At 48.8% G+C, this 16,242-nt stretch overlaps 1 long non-coding RNA gene across 1 annotated transcript in view; it reads left to right on the top strand.

Annotated features, from left to right (window-relative positions):
* Positions 1 to 19: 19 nt before the first annotated feature.
* The window catches only part of LOC140121505 (uncharacterized), a 30,591-nt gene continuing 14,368 nt past the window's right edge, over positions 20 to 16,242 (top strand). Inside the window, exons 1-3 of the long non-coding RNA XR_011854115.1 lie at positions 20 to 197; positions 286 to 413; positions 491 to 675. This is a non-coding gene — a long non-coding RNA (uncharacterized lncRNA). The remainder of the gene's footprint in view (positions 198 to 285; positions 414 to 490; positions 676 to 16,242) is intronic.

A 16,242-nucleotide genomic window follows, 5' to 3' on the forward strand; every position in this document is an offset into this window, starting at 1 on the left:
GGAAATAAGCACACAGCGGGGCGGGGCTTCAGCGGGGGCGTGACAGTTTATTTTTTTAATTCAAACTTTATTACATTGTTGAAATGAGCAAGTCACGCTGTCGGTTCCTTGTGTTTTAAAGGGTAAAACGAGGCAAGTTAAGAAGATACTATTATCCTATTAACCTTCTGATGGAAAAGAGAATGCCACAGGCCCAGGTACACAAAGCGCATTTACCATGTGTATAAGATCTTTATGTAGGACTCAAAACTGTCAGTTGTAAGATAACTTTCGAACTTTTTTTAGACCGGTACCTGGATGAGAGCAGACATTGAGACACAACAGTCTCTTAGAAGATGCAGACTCACAAGCTTTATTAACACGCAGCCACATGTAGAAAACACAGAAAATCATCTTTATAGGGGCGTGAAAAGGTGATAAAATACTGCAATGTTTTAGGCCAGCTTGAATATCTCCCAATAAATTGACTTTCATATTATTTCTCACACAGAGCACTGTCTCCAGAGAGACAGAATGGGGCACATTTACTTACCTGGTCCCTGCACGATCCCCGCTGTGCGTTGTTCGCCGGAATGCCAATCTGCCGCGATTCATGAGGATCGTGCGCAAGATTTCCTGCATGTGTTGATTCCCGGCTCAAGTCCGCCGGAGTTCACCTTCTTCTTCCCGGTGCATGTAAGTGCTTGGCTTGCGACACAAATTGATTTGTTAAATCCTGTGTGTAGTCCAAATCCGACGGTCCACAACCCGCCCCCCCCCCCCCCCGATTTGTATCGCGTGAAACCTGGCTACACAAAACAATCACGTGCGACACTATCCCAGGCGCGATCCCCAAAAGCCTTGAAAAACCTGACGGAAATGCGGCCACAGGACCTTAGTAAATAAGTCCCAACATGTTTACTAAAAGTCCTGAGAAGAAGACTCCGATGGCTCCTCGGTGAGGCCATAACATGAGATAAGAAGGTGCTGAAGGAAAATTATATGACAAGAGTCAAGGACAGAACTGTCGCTCAGCAGATGATTCAAAATGATGTTTGAATCATGATATGAATAAACATTTTACAATATAGCTGATAGTAGTCAACATAACTCCCTCCCCCACCCCTTAGACAAAAATTGCACCTTAGACAAAAATAAGACACATTAGACAAAAATTGCACCTGCTTGGTCCAAGATGGCGGCTGTAGAGAAATATATCTCTCACACCATAGATGGAATGAAGACGGCAGAACCACTACATACACTCTGCAGCTGCAATAGAGCCTCTACACATACTGCTGCAGAACCTCTACATACACACCTCAGCTGCCTCTGAACCTCTACAGACACTCCTCAGCTTGCACAGAACTTCTGCACACACACCTCAGCTGCCGCACAACCTCTACATACACACACCTTAGCTGCCACAATGCCCCTGCATACATACCTCAGCAGCCGTATAACCGCTACACACACACACCTCAGCTGCCGTATAACCGCTACACTCACACCTCAGCTGCCGTACAACCTCTACATAAACACCTCAGCTGCCGTACAACCTCTACATACACACGTCAGCTGCCGTACAACCTCTACATACACACGTCAGCTGCCGTACAACCTCTACATACACACGTCAGCTGCCGTACAACCTCTACATACACACCTTAGCTTCCGCAGAACTTCTGCACGCACACCTCAGCTTCCGCACAACCTCTACATACACACACCTCAGCTTCTGCAGAAACTCACCTCATCTGTCAAGGAAACTGCAGAGTTTACTGAAAGTGCATTGTCTGACGATAAGATTCTGTGCCCGATATCCTGCACGTGTTGCTACCCCGCTCAGGTCTGCCGGAGTTCACCTTCTTCGTGGTGCATGTAAGTGCATTGTCTTGTGACACAGTTTGAAAGTTAAATCCTGCGGTCTGACGCCAGACCCCTCAATTTGGGTCGCATGTAAGCCATTGCGGCTGCACCAAAAAACTATTGAGTGTGACACAATCCAGCGCAGACACCTGTTAAATACCTGTCTAAGCCGTCCAATCCACAAAAACGGCAAACAGTCCAACAAAAGTGCATTCCGCAACCCTTGGTAAATGAGCCACTTTATGCACAAGTCAGCTACCGAAGAACCTCTACACACACCTCAGTTGCTGCAGAAACTCTATACGCACACTTCAGCTGACGCAGAAACCTCTACACACACCTCAGCTGACATGAAAACCAATACACACACCTCAGTTTCCGCAGAACCTCTAAACACACACCTCAGCTTCCGCAGAACCTCAAAACACACACCTCAGCTGAATTTGAATATGGTGCATACAGTGTGCCACTGCTGTGCACCTAATGAAAGAGGTGCACAGAGTGGAGACCTGATGAGACAGCGGATGTGTTTTGATATAGCTGCCCGGGTAGTGCGGATACAATAGGTGGACACTGATATTTGCAGCTTTGTAAGGCCCATGTGTCCAAACCTGCAAACATGGTTGAGGCACCCAGGATAGATACAATGGCCAAAATGTATTTGATCTTATGCTGATCTTGCCTGTTTTCTTGTCTGATTTGTGCGGTCGCACATCGACAGTGGGTGCTAATGGGGATTAGGGTTCCCACCTCAATTGTATCAAAAATTAAATCAATCCAAGCACTCCTTTGGTTATAATGCCAGAAAGTGATATTTATTTACATAAAAGTAAACAAGACATAAATGAATATATATATATATATATATATCTATATATATATATATATATATATATATATATCATGTGAGTAGAGGCATTTTAGGACCATAGCAATACACAATCAATATACTGGTAATGAGAAACCCTATAACAGTTACCTAATGTCAATGGCCAGAAATGGAGTGCAGAGTGCATAAACCTCTGGGTTTAATAAATAAAGTTGAATGCTATATGAGAAATCCGGTCAGTGCTAATAATGACATAATTGCAGAATCCAACATAATGGGGGTCATTTATTAAGGGCCCGATTCGCGTTTTCCCGACGTGTTACCCGAATATTTCCGTTTTGCGCCGCTTGTACTTAAATTGCCCCGGGATTTTGGCGCACGCGATCGGATTGTGGCGCATCGGCGCTGGCATGCGCGCGACGGAAATCGGGGGGCGTGGCCGAACGAAAACCCGACGTATTCGGAAAAACCGCCGCATTTAAAAACCGAAAATGTGTCGCATAAGGACCGCTTACCTTCACCTGGTCCAGCTCGGTGCATTCCGGCGCGATGAGTTTACTTTCAGCGCAGCAGCGCCACCTGGTGGACGGCGGAAGAACTACCTTATTAAATCCCGGCCGGACCCGAATCCAGAGCGGAGAAGCCGCCGCTGGAACGCGAATGGACCGGGTAAGTAAATTTGCCCCAATGTTCTCTCACCTGTTTTCTCACCTAGAAAGATTTGAAAGTCTGTTATTTATCGCTGTTATGCTTCAGCTGGGAGAGACAAAATAGAATTTAATTAGAATTTTATTGCATCAAATAAGTTTCATATATACTCGAGTATAACCCATGTATAAGCCGAGGTACCTCATTTTAACACAAAACTGGGAAAACCTATTTACTCGAGTGTAAGCCGAGGGTAGGAAATACATTGGTCATAGTCTCCCCAGTATTTAGCCACCCCCTGCCCACTAGTATAAAACCAGTAGCCACCTACCCCCAGTATATAGCCAGTGCCTGCCCCTCAGTATATAGCCAGTGCCTGCCCCTCAGTGTATAGCCAGTGTCTTCCCCTCAGTATATAGCCAGTGTATGTCCCCAGTATATAGTCAGTACCTGCCTCTCAGTATATAGCCAGTGCCTGCGCCCAGTATATAATCAGTGCCTGCCCCCAAAGGTTGCATTAACTTTTTCAAGATAAAAATACTCCTCTTGGCATTTTGGAGGAGTATTTTTAGCCGACAAGGAGGACACACTATAGGAACGCATATGTTATTGTCCCAAGGCTCGGCCCTGTACGCTAGTGCTGCGTTTGTAAATGTAGTGCTAGCGGTACGTGTGACCGCACCCTTACGGATCACATGTTTTAGCTGAAACACGTATGTGATTGCACAAAGCCCCTCCCCATTCCACTTGACTTGAGTTTCTAAATACAAGTCAACTGAAATACATAAAAGCAGCCTAAATTGTATTACCTTTACCCTGTAACTGTATAACTGATGCTGAAGAAGATGAAGCAGCACTCCAATTAGGATGAAGAAAGTGAAGATTTATTCCACCATAAGAGCTCTTATGGTGGAATAAATCTTCACTTTCTTCATCCTAATTGGAGTGCTGCTTCATCTTCTTCAGTTTTTGTCTAACAGTTTAGGACCGTGTCGGGCCCTATGTGAAGACCTGCACCCGCCTTCTACACGGTGCCGTTCCACAATCTTTTTTCTTTACCTGTATAACTGATGCAATGGTAAACATGAGCAGGCAGCCTATCCTTGTCAGCTAATGGCTCTCACTTTTTCTTTTTTTAAACCTGGTTCTGCCGAATTCCATGTGGAGCAGGGCAGAAGGTGTTGCTGGAGTCAGTGCAGCACATTTACTAAGAACAGTGCAGTCTGTACTATGTGCTGTTGCCTATGTAGTGTGCAGGGGGCACCAAGTACAGGATTTTTGGCGCACGTTCTTCATGAATCTGGTGCCACCTGCACTTCCTCGATGCAGTGCACCACCTTTTTTCACATGGGCGTGCAAAACATTTCTGTCAGACTTTGCATAATAAATCTCGTGCGCCGTTCAGTGCAGACATTTGTGTCATGCCGAAGAATAGTGCAGCCGCGCCACAAAACAGTAGCTTGCAACACTAATGTGGCATAGACACTTCTTAAATACCTGCACAAGCAGTTTACACCTAATAGAACATACAAAGTCCGATAGAAAACTGGCGAATTGCCCTTAGTAAATGTGCCCCAGTATATTTACACAAACGCACAGACATGTATGCAATATGCTTACACATATATGAAGTGACGTGTACAAAATACATACATACATACATAAGATATTTTGATGTGTGTTCTTCACATTGTACATGTCAGTCACTAGTGAGGGAGGATGGCAGAGATACCATGCTAGATGAATGACAGGACACAGGGCTCTGCAGCTTGCCAGATGCAGTTATTGACCTTCTATTTCAATGCATTGGCCTCTGTGCCCTGCAGTCCTATCACCAGAGCTAAGAATGGAAGAAACACAAGATGACTGTCAATCCTCTTCTGTCTGGGGCTCCATGTAAGATCTTGCTTTATGGGGGGTTAGGATGATTCTGGGAAAGTTCTGGAAACAACCCATAACTGCATCCAGAGGTCGCACTAACATTTTTCCAGAAGGGTATGAAAATTTTGGTAATACGCCGCGCACACTATGCTCACACTCCACTCCACACAGCACAGCACACACTCCACTCACTCCACTCCACGCCACTCAGCACACACTGCGCACACTACACTACACTACACTCACACAGCACACACTACACTACACTCACACAGCACACACTACACTACACTACACTCACACAGCACACACTACACTACACTCACACAGCACACACTACACTACACTCCACTCACACAGCACACACTACACTCCACTCACACAGCACACACTACACTCCACTCACACAGCTCACGCTACACTACACTCACACAGCTCACGCTACACTCCACTCACGCAGCACACGCTCCACTACACTCACGCAGCACATGCTCCACTACACTACACTCAAGCAGCACACACTCCACTACACTACACTCACGCAGCACACACACCACTACACTACATTCACACAGCACACACTACACTACACAGCACACACTCCACTACACTCACACAGCACACACTACACTACACTCACACAGCACACACACTACACAGTACACACTCCACTACACTCACACAGCACACACTACACTACACTCACACAGCACACACTACACTACACAGTACACACTCCACTACACTCACACAGCACACACTCCACTACACTCACGCAGCACACACTCCACTACACTACATTCACGCAGCACACACTCCACTACACTACACTCACGCAGCACACACTACACTACACTACACTCACGTAGCACACACTCCACTACACTCACGCAGCACACACTCCACTACACTCACACAGCATACACTACACTCACACAGCAAACACTACACTACACTCACACAGCACACACTACACTACACTCACACAGCACACACTACACTCACACAGCACACACTACACTACACTCACACAGCACACACTCCACTACACTCACGCAGCACACACTCCACTACACTCACGCAGCACACACTCCACTACACTCACGCAGCACACACTCCACTACACTCACGCAGCACACACTCCACTACACTCACGCAGCACACACTCCACTACACTCACGCAGCACACACTCCACTACACTCACGCAGCACACACTCCACTACACTCACACAGCATACACTACACTCACACAGCAAACACTACACTACACTCACACAGCACACACTACACTACACTCACACAGCACACACTACACTCACACAGCACACACTACACTACACTCACACAGCACACACTCCACTACACTCACGCAGCACACACTCCACTACACTCACGCAGCACACACTCCACTACACTCACGCAGCACACACTCCACTACACTCACGCAGCACACACTCCACTACACTCACGCAGCACACACTCCACTACACTCACGCAGCACACACTCCACTACACTCACGCAGCACACACTCCACTACACTCACGCAGCACACACTCCACTACACTCACGCAGCACACACTCCACTACACTCACGCAGCACACACTCCACTACACTCACGCAGCACACACTACACTACACTCACGCAGCACACACTACACTACACTCACGCAGCACACACTACACTACACTCACGCAGCACACACTCCACACTACACTCACGCAGCACACACTCCACACTACACTACACTCACGCAGCACACACTCCACACTACACTACACTCACGCAGCACACACTCCACACTACACTACACTCACGCAGCACACACTCCACTACACTACACTCACGCAGCACACACTCCACTACACTCATGCAGCACACACTCCACTACACTCACGCAGCACACACTCCACTACACTCACGCAGCACACACTCCACTACACTCACGCAGCACACACTCCACTACACTCACGCAGCACACACTCCACTACACTCACGCAGCACACACTCCACTACACTCACGCAGCACACACTCCACTACACTCACGCAGCACACACTCCACTACACTCACGCAGCACACACTCCACTACACTCACGCAGCACACACTCCACTACACTCACGCAGCACACACTCTACTACACTCACGCAGCACACACTCTACTACACTACACTCACGCAGCACACACTCTACTACACTACACTCACGCAGCACACACTCCACTCCACTACACTCACGCAGCACACACTCCACTACACTCACGCAGCACACACTCCACTACACTCACGCAGCACACACTCCACTACACTACACTCACGCAGCACACACTCCACTACACTCATGCAGCACACACTCCACTACACTCACGCAGCACACACTCCACTACACTCACGCAGCACACACTCCACACTACACTACACTCACGCAGCACACACTCCACACTACACTACACTCACGCAGCACACACTCCACTACACTACACTCACGCAGCACACACTCCACTACACTCATGCAGCACACACTCCACTACACTCACGCAGCACACACTCCACTACACTCACGCAGCACACACTCCACTACACTCACGCAGCACACACTCCACTACACTCACGCAGCACACACTCCACTACACTCACGCAGCACACACTCCACTACACTCACGCAGCACACACTCCACTACACTCACGCAGCACACACTCCACTACACTCACGCAGCACACACTCCACTACACTCACGCAGCACACACTCCACTACACTCACACAGCATACACTACACTCACACAGCAAACACTACACTACACTCACACAGCACACACTACACTACATTCACACAGCACACACTACACTCACACAGCACACACTACACTACACTCACACAGCACACACTCCACTACACTCACGCAGCACACACTCCACTACACTCACGCAGCACACACTCCACTACACTCACGCAGCACACACTCCACTACACTCACGCAGCACACACTCCACTACACTCACGCAGCACACACTCCACTACACTCACGCAGCACACACTCCACTACACTCACGCAGCACACACTCCACTACACTCACGCAGCACACACTCCACTACACTCACGCAGCACACACTCCACTACACTCACGCAGCACACACTCCACTACACTCACGCAGCACACACTACACTACACTCACGCAGCACACACTACACTACACTCACGCAGCACACACTCCACACTACACTCACGCAGCACACACTCCACACTACACTACACTCACGCAGCACACACTCCACACTACACTACACTCACGCAGCACACACTCCACACTACACTACACTCACGCAGCACACACTCCACTACACTACACTCACGCAGCACACACTCCACTACACTCATGCAGCACACACTCCACTACACTCACGCAGCACACACTCCACTACACTCACGCAGCACACACTCCACTACACTCACGCAGCACACACTCCACTACACTCACGCAGCACACACTCCACTACACTCACGCAGCACACACTCCACTACACTCACGCAGCACACACTCCACTACACTCACGCAGCACACACTCCACTACACTCACGCAGCACACACTCCACTACACTCACGCAGCACACACTCTACTACACTCACGCAGCACACACTCTACTACACTACACTCACGCAGCACACACTCTACTACACTACACTCACGCAGCACACACTCCACTCCACTACACTCACGCAGCACACACTCCACTACACTCACGCAGCACACACTCCACTACACTCACGCAGCACACACTCCACTACACTACACTCACGCAGCACACACTCTACTACACTACACTCACGCAGCACACACTCTACTACACTACACTCACGCAGCACACACTCCACTCCACTACACTCACGCAGCACACACTCCACTACACTCACGCAGCACACACTCCACTACACTCACGCAGCACACACTCCACTACACTCACACAGCACACACTACACTACACTACACTCACACAGCACACACTACACTACACTACACTCACGCAGCACACACTCCACTACACTCACGCAGCACACACTCCACTACACTCACGCAGCACACACTCTACTACACTCACGCAGCACACACTCCACTACACTCACGCAGCACACACTCTACTACACTACACTCACGCAGCACACACTCAGGGGCGGACTGGCCATTGTACTCACCGGGAATTCTCCCGGTGGGCCGGTCGGTTTCTGGCTGGACAGGGCCGATCTCCTCTGTCTGGGGCCGGTCTCCTCTCCCCCTCCTCGGACTTCCTACAACTTTAATCAATAGTACCCACATCCTACAACTGATGCGGGTACTAGTGACACACAGAGGCAGTGCAGCAGCAGCGCTGCCTGTGAGCTGAGGGTCCGGAGCGCACAGGTATGGTGTACAGCGCGCAGGCCGGCACCGCTCAGCTCACACTGTATCCTACTGGAGCTGCTCCGTGCAGCAGTGATGTCACAGGAGGGGCGGAGCCTCCGGGAAAGGGGCGTGGCTTTATACACAGTCTCCTCTCAGTGCAGGAAGTGGAGCTGTAATGGCTGCCTGCAAGAAGAACTGGTAGGGGGACTGTGTGCAAACAAGTGTATGGAGGTGAGGGGGATTCACAGGAGGAGATAGGATGGCTGTAGTAAGGTCAGGGAACACCTGTATCTTACATGGGACTGCATGTCTGGCGGGTGCTCAGGTGGCATGAGGTGTGTGTTACGTGGGGCTGCATGTCTGGCGGGTGCTGAGGTGGCATGAGGTGTGTGTTACGTGGGGCTGCATGTCTGGCGGGTGCTCAGGTGGCATGAAGTGTGTGTTACGGGGGGCTGCATATCTGGCGGGTGCTCAGGTGGCATGAGGTGTGTATTACGTGGGGCTGCATGTCTGGCGGGTGCTCAGGTGGCATGAGGTGTGTGTTACGTGGGGCTGCATGTCTGGCGGGTGCTCAGGTGGCATGAGGTGTGAGTTACGTGGGGCTGCATGTCTGGCGGGTGCTCAGGTGGCATGAGGTGTGTGTTACGTGGGGCTGCATGTCTGGCGAGTACTGAGGTGGCATGAGGTGTGAGTTACGTGGGGCTGCATGTCTGGCGGGTGCTCAGGTGGCATGAGGTGTGTGTTACGTGGGGCTGCATGTCTGGCGGGTGCTCAGGTGGCATGAGGTGTGTGTTACGTGGGGCTGCATGTCTGGCGGGTGTTCAGGTGGCATGAGGTGTGTGTTACGTGGGGCTGCATGTCTGGCGGGTGCTCAGGTGGCATGAGGTGTGTGTTACGTGGGGCTGCATGTCTGGCGGGTGCTCAGGTAGCATGAGGTGTGTGTTACGTGGGGCTGCATGTCTGGCGGGTGCTCAGGTGGCATGAGGTGTGTGTTACGTGGGGCTGCATGTCTGGCGGGTGCTCAGGTGGCATGAGGTGTGTGTTACGTGGGGCTGCATGTCTGGCGGGTGCTCAGGTGGCATGAGGTGTGTGTTACGTGGGGCTGCATGTCTGGCGGGTGCTCAGGTGGCATGAGGTGTGTGTTACGGGTGGCTGCATATCTGGCGGGTGCTCAGGTGGCATGAGGTGTGTGTTAAGTGAGGCTGCATGTCTGGCGGGTGCTCAGGTGGCATGAGGTGTGTGTTACGTGGGGCTGCATGTCTGGCGGGTGCTCAGGTGGCATGAGGTGTGAGTTACGTGGGGCTGCATGTCTGGCGGGTGCTCAGGTGGCATGAGGTGTGTGTTACGGGTGGCTGCATATCTGGCGGGTGCTCAGGTGGCATGAGGTGTGTGTTACGTGGGGCTGCATGTCTGGCGGGTGCTGAGGTGGCATGAGGTGTGTGTTACGTGGGGCTGCATGTCTGGCGGGTGCTCAGGTGGCATGAGGTGTGTGTTACGTGGGGCTGCATGTCTGGCGGGTGCTCAGGTGGCATGAGGTGTGTGTTACGTGGGGCTGCATGTCTGGCGGGTGCTCAGGTGGCATGAGGTGTGAGTTACGTGGGGCTGCATGTCTGGCGGGTGCTCAGGTGGCATGAGGTGTGTGTTACGTGGGGCTGCATGTCTGGCGGGTGCTCAGGTGGCATGAGGTGTGTGGTACGTGGGGCTGCATGTCTGGCGGGTGCTCAGGTGGCATGAGGTGTGTGTTACGGGTGGCTGCATATCTGGCGGGTGCTCAGGTGGCATGAGGTGTGTGTTAAGTGAGGCTGCATGTCTGGCGGGTGCTCAGGTGGCATGAGGTGTGTGTTACGTGGGGCTGCATGTCTGGCGGGTGCTCAGGTGGCATGAGGTGTGAGTTACGTGGGGCTGCATGTCTGGCGGGTGCTCAGGTGGCATGAGGTGTGTGTTACGTGGGGCTGCATGTCTGGCGGGTGCTCAGGTGGCATGAGGTGTGTGGTACGTGGGGCTGCATGTCTGGCGGGTGCACAGGTGGCAAAAAATGACAAAGATGCAAATTCAATTAATAAAATAAAGAAAAAACGCCCCCCCCCACACCCACACACACACACAAAAATGAAATAAAATTTCTTTAAAAAAAAAAAAGAAAGCTTTTTACAAAGCAACCATCATGGATGTGCAGTATCAGCTGCAGTCTGGCCACTGGGGTTCAGCGGCGTCGGCTGCAGTCTTGGTGTTTGGTGTCAGTGGCGTTAGCCACAGGTTGGTGGTGGGAGGTTTTGGTGGCTGCAGCCACAGGTTGGTGGTGGGAGGTTTTGGTGGCTGCAGCCACAGGTTGGTGGTGGGAGGTTTTGGTGGCTGCAGCCACAGGTTGGTGGTGGGAGGTTTTGGTGGCTGCAGCCACAGGTTGGTGGTGGGAGGTTTTGGTGGCTGCAGCCACAGGTTGGTGGTGGGAGGTTTTGGTGGCTGCAGCCACAGGTTGGTGGTGGGAGGTTTCGGTGACTGCAGTCGCAGTCTGGTTGGGGGGGGGTTGGTGGCGTCAGCTCCAGTCTGGGCAATGCATAATGTAACATCACTACAACTGCCTCAATTTAAACACAGAAGACACTGACACATGATTATATAAATAGCGTCTATCACCATTCTATACCGCCATGAGTTATATACTTGTATTACTGAAAATTTCATACTCCTCCCCGGCCAAATATACTCCTCAAAAGTAGTAAGAGGAGTAATATTACCCTTCTAGAAATATCTTAGTGCGACCTCTGGGTGTACGGGACTGTGTAAAGATGTGAATTTTTGCGGGATGAGCTGATGTTTTCTTTGCTACCTTTTTGAAATCTGTACGGCCTTTGATCACTTGCATTACTGGGTTCAACACCGAGAATAACAGTGTGTACAGTTGTGTGAGGGGTATACTGTATATGATATATGTGGGGGTACAGTGTGGTCAGTTGTGGTGTGTGGGGTATATATGATATTTGTGGGGCACAGTGTGTACAGTTGTGTGAGGGGTATATATGATATATGTGGAGTACAGTGTGTACAGTTGTGGTGTGAGGGGTATATATGATATATGTGGAGTACAGTGTGTACAGTTGTGGTGTGAGGGGTATATATGATATATATGTGGAGGGTACAGTGTGGTCAGTTGTGGTGTGAGGGGTATATATGATATATGTGGGGGCACAGTGTGGTCAGTGTAGTGTGAGGGGTATATATGATATATGTGGGGGTACAGTGTGGTCAGTTGTGGTGTGAGGGGTATATATGATATTTGTGGGGCACAGTGTGGTCAGTTGTGATGTGAGGGGTATATATGATATATGTGGGGCACAGTGTGGTCAGTTGTGGTGTGAGGGGTGTATATGATATATGTGGGGCACAGTGTGTACAGTTGTGTGAGGGGTATATATGATATATGTGGGGACACAGTGTGGTCAGTTGTGGTGTGAGAGGTATATATGATATATGCGGGGGCACAGTGTGGTCAGTTGTGGTGTGAGGGGTATATATGATATTTGTGGGGCACAGTGTGGTCAGTTGTGGTGTGAGAGGTATATATGATATATGTGGGGCACAGTGTGGTCAGTTGTGGTGTGAGGGGTATATATTATATTACTTAGGAGCACAGTGTTATTCAGGTGACACTATAGTGTAAGTGACTGTAGTGTCTTTAGGCTCACAGAGGAGCTGCAAGGAAGCGACTACATGTGAGCGTGAATTCTTTATCGACAAGTGAAGGCCTGGAGAATGAGTGCACTTTTATGCCCGATGGAGATGATCATCACCTGTGAGTAGCTAAATGTCACTTCTGACAATTCTGTACAAAGTGTGACACTTTCTGCTTTACTCGAGGTAGAAACAGAAGTCCTGTGGAAGGAAAATATGGAGGCCTGGCGCAGCATTCCTGCATATAATATGCTGCCATGGGGTGCAGCAGCCATGTGGATAAATTACACTGGTCTGCTGCACCCCATAGGTCCATACTTTACGATGGCCTGCTGCAGCCTGACCACCTTTGTTTTCTTACACAGGACTGCTGCCATCTCCTCTATGTAAAGTGCTTATGTACATAGGAGGCAGTTTTTTTTGCAATTATATTCTTGTACATAGGGGGCAGTATTATAGTAGTTATATTCTTGTACATAGGGGGTAGTATTATAGTAGTTATATTCTTGTACATAGGGGGTAGTATTATAGTAGTTATATTCTTGTACATAGGGGGCAGTATTATAGTAGTTATATTCTTGTACATAGGGGGCAGTATTATAGTAGTTCTATTCTTGTACATAGGAGGTAGTATTATAGTAGTTCTATTCTTGTACATAGGGGGCAGTATTATAGTAGTTCTATTCTTGTACATAGGGGGCAGTATTATAGTAGTTATATTCTTGTACATAGGGGGCAGTATTATAGTAGCTATATTCCTGTACATAGGGGGCAGTATTATAGTAGTTCTATTCTTGTACATAGGGGGCAGTATTATTGTAGTTATATTCCTGTACATAGGGGGCAATATTATAGTAGTTATATTCTTGTACATAGGGGGCAGTATTATAGTAGTTATATTCTTGTACATAGGGGCAGTATTATAGTAGTTATATTCTTGTACATAAGGGGCAGTATTATAGTAGTTATATTACTGTACATAGGGGGCAGTATTATAGTAGTTCTATTCTTGTACATAGGGGGCAGTATTATAGTAGTTCTATTCCTGTACATAGGGGGCAGTATTATAGTAGTTATATTCATGTACATAGGGAGCAGTATTATAGTAGTTATATTCCTGTACACAGGGGGCAGTATTATAGTAGTTATATTCTTGTACATAGGGGGCAGTAGTATAGTAGTTCTATTCCTGTACATAGGGGGCAGTATTATAGTAGTTATATTCTTGTACATAGGGGGCAGTATTATAGTAGTTATATTCTTGTACATAGGGGGCAGTATTATAGTAGTTATATTCTTGTACATAGGGGGCAGTATTATAGTAGTTATATTCTTGTACATAGGGGGCAGTATTATAGTAATATTCTTGTACATAGGGAGCAGTATTATAGTAGTTATATTCTTGTACATAGGGGAAGTATTATAGTAATTATATTCTTGTACATAGGGGGCAGTATTATAGTAGTTCTATTCTTGTACATAGGGGGCAGTATTATAGTAGTTCTATTCTTGTACATAGGGGGCAGAATTATAGTAGTTCTATTCTTTTACAAAGGGGCAGTATTATAGTACGGTAGTTCTATTTTTGTACATAGGGGGCAGTATTATAGTAGTTATATTCCTGTACATAGGGGTACTATTATAGTAGTTCTATTCCTGTACATAGTGGGCAGTATTATAGTACGGTAGTTCTATTTTTGTACATAGGGGGCAGTATTATAGTAGTTCTATTCCTGTACATAGTGGGCAGTATTATAGTACGGTAGTTCTATTTTTGTACATAGGGGGCAGTATTATAGTACGGTAGTTCTATATTTGTACATAGGGGGCAGGATTATAGATAGTTAGCTTGTATATGGGAAAACGTATTTTAGTAGGCAGGATTAAATGTGTTATTCTATATATACCAACAATTTGTCGGTTATGACCCCACCCATATTGTCTGACCACACCCACTTGTCTTGACTCCGCCCATAAAATGGGGCCGCTTTTATAGTTTTTTCCAGGGCCATTTTAAATTCCCAGTCCGCCCCTGCACACACTCTACTACACTACACTCACGCAGCACACACTCCACTCCACTACACTCACGCAGCACACACTCTACTACACTCACGCAGCACACACTCTACTACACTCACGCAGCACACACTCCACTACACTCACGCAGCACACACTCCACTACACTCACGCAGCACACACTACACTACACTACACTACACTCACACAGCACACACTACACTACACTCACACAGCATACACTACACTCACACAGCAAACACTACACTACACTCACACAGCACACACTACACTACACTCACACAGCACACACTACACTACACTACACTCACACAGCACACACTACACTACACTCACACAGCACACACTACACTACACTCACACAGCACACACTCCACTACACTCACGCAGCACACACTCCACTACACTCACGCAGCACACACTCCACTACACTCACGCAGCACACACTACACTACACTCACGCAGCACACACTCCACTACACTCACGCAGCACACACTCCACTACACTCACGCAGCACACACTCCACTACACTCATGCAGCACACACTCCACTATACTCACGCAGCACACACTACACTACACTCACGCAGCACACACTCTACTACACTACACTCACGCAGCACACACTCTACTACACTACACTCACGCAGCACACACTCTACTACACTACACTCACGCAGCACACACTCTACTACACTACACTCACGCAGCACACACTCTACTACACTACACTCACGCAGCACACACTCTACTACACTACACTCACGCAGCACACACTCTACTACACTACATTCACGCAGCACACACTCTACTACACTACACTCACGCAGCACACACTCCACTACACTCACGCAGCACACACTCCACTACACTCACGCAGCACACACTCCACTACACTCACACAGCACACACTCCACTCCACTACACTCACACAGCACACACTCCA

Source organism: Engystomops pustulosus, chromosome 3 (assembly GCF_040894005.1).
Source record: "Engystomops pustulosus chromosome 3, aEngPut4.maternal, whole genome shotgun sequence".
Taxonomy (NCBI): Eukaryota; Metazoa; Chordata; class Amphibia; order Anura; family Leptodactylidae; genus Engystomops; species Engystomops pustulosus.